This window comes from Meles meles, chromosome 16 (assembly GCF_922984935.1).
Source record: "Meles meles chromosome 16, mMelMel3.1 paternal haplotype, whole genome shotgun sequence".
NCBI lineage: Eukaryota > Metazoa > Chordata > Mammalia > Carnivora > Mustelidae > Meles > Meles meles.
The window spans coordinates 8,435,434-8,437,097 of record NC_060081.1 but is presented as its reverse complement, the minus strand read 5'-3'; the positions used below and the strand labels follow the sequence as shown (position 1 = coordinate 8,437,097).

General features: G+C 36.8%; 1 pseudogene; it reads right to left on the bottom strand.

The window, feature by feature from the left end:
* Positions 1 to 435: 435 nt before the first annotated feature.
* On the bottom strand, positions 436 to 1,431 carry LOC123927115 (annotated as a pseudogene).
* Positions 1,432 to 1,664: the final 233 nt, after the last annotated feature.

Here is a 1,664-nt window from a genome sequence, read left to right as displayed (position 1 = left end):
TAAATTATGAATAAATACAAAACAGAAGCTTACTATAAAATACTTCTAAGGATACTTTTTTGTCTTTTTAGACTTAAATTTTTAGTGAGTGTTCTTTTTTTAAAAGATTTTATTTATTTATTTGACAGACAAAAAGGCAGAGAAGCAGGCAGAGAGAGAACAGGAAGCAGGCTCCCTGCTGACCCTGGGATCATGACCTGAGCCAAAGGCAGAGGCTTTAACCCACTGAGCCACCCAGGTGTCCTTTAGTGAGTGTTCTTAAGTTGTCAAAGCATGAATAGGGATTTCTTATTTGTAATATCAGATCCTTTACCCAGTGACATACTCAGATAATTCAACACTTCAGAAGGGAAATTATATTGATAAATGATATATTTTAATGACATTATTTATTAATGTCAGCTATATTGATAGAATTCCAATCAATTTCTCAATTTATTGCTGAAAACATGACTTTGAATGTAGGGTGAGTCTCAGCAATTTCCTATACATTTCCTGAATAACCTGAATAAACATTCTCCTCATTTTATTAATGGCATATTTCATTTGTTCATTTCTAAGACTGTAGATAATAGGGTTGAAGATTGGAAGGGTTATGTAATAGAAGACAGAAAGGACCGTGTCCTGGATAGTGGACTATCAGATGGCCTCAGGTATACATAAAATTCTGACACCACAAGGACGTGAGGGATAGAAGTAGAAAAAGCTTTTTTTTTTTTTCTGTCTGCTCCACTTGGAAATATGAGAATAGTAGAAAATATATGAATGTAAGATCTGATGACGCAAATAAAACAGTGATCACCAACCCCAAGATCAGAGGCAACGATCACCATCTCATTGCTAAAGGTATCAGAGCAGGAGAACTTTATCAGTGAGGTTATATCACAAAACAAAACAAAACAAAACAAAACTGATGGATGACACTAGGCAGACAGAAGGGCAGCAGGAATGTTTTGCTAGTGTGCACACCCTCATATATGAGACCACTGAGTATGGAAGTCAGAGTCATTGGATGCAGATTTGAGGGTTCATGATCATAGGGTAGTGAAGTGGTTGGCAGATAGCCACATGGCAGTCATGGACCATGATAATCAGAAACAGAAGCTCCACATATACAAATAAAACCACTAAGGAAGACCTGAGCTACAAAGCAGCCTTTGAAATGGTGCTGCTATCAAGCAGGGAATTTATGCATGGGTTAGGAACTGTTACATAAATGTAGCAGACATCCAAGATGGACAGATTCCTGAAGAAGAAGTACATGGGTGTGTGAAGACTCCTGTCAAGGGTGACGACAGTAACAGTGATAATGTTCCCCATCAGAGTGTCTACATACATCAAAGAGAAGGATATGGCATGCAAATCCCATAACTCCCATTAATGAGAAAACCCCGTGAGGAGAAATCCCGTCATGATGGTGGAATTTAGCATCTATGGGTAATGCAATTTTTACCTGGAATGTAAGAAGTGAAGTCCTGAGCTCATGAAGAATCAAATTATGAAAATATGGTTCTTAAATAGTTTAGTCTTGACCCATACCTAAATCTAATCTATATTGAAACCCCTATTTTTTAAAAAAATGTATTTTTTTATTTTTTATAAACATATAATGTATTATTAGCCCCAGGGGTACAGGTCTGTGAATCGCCAGGTTTACACACTTC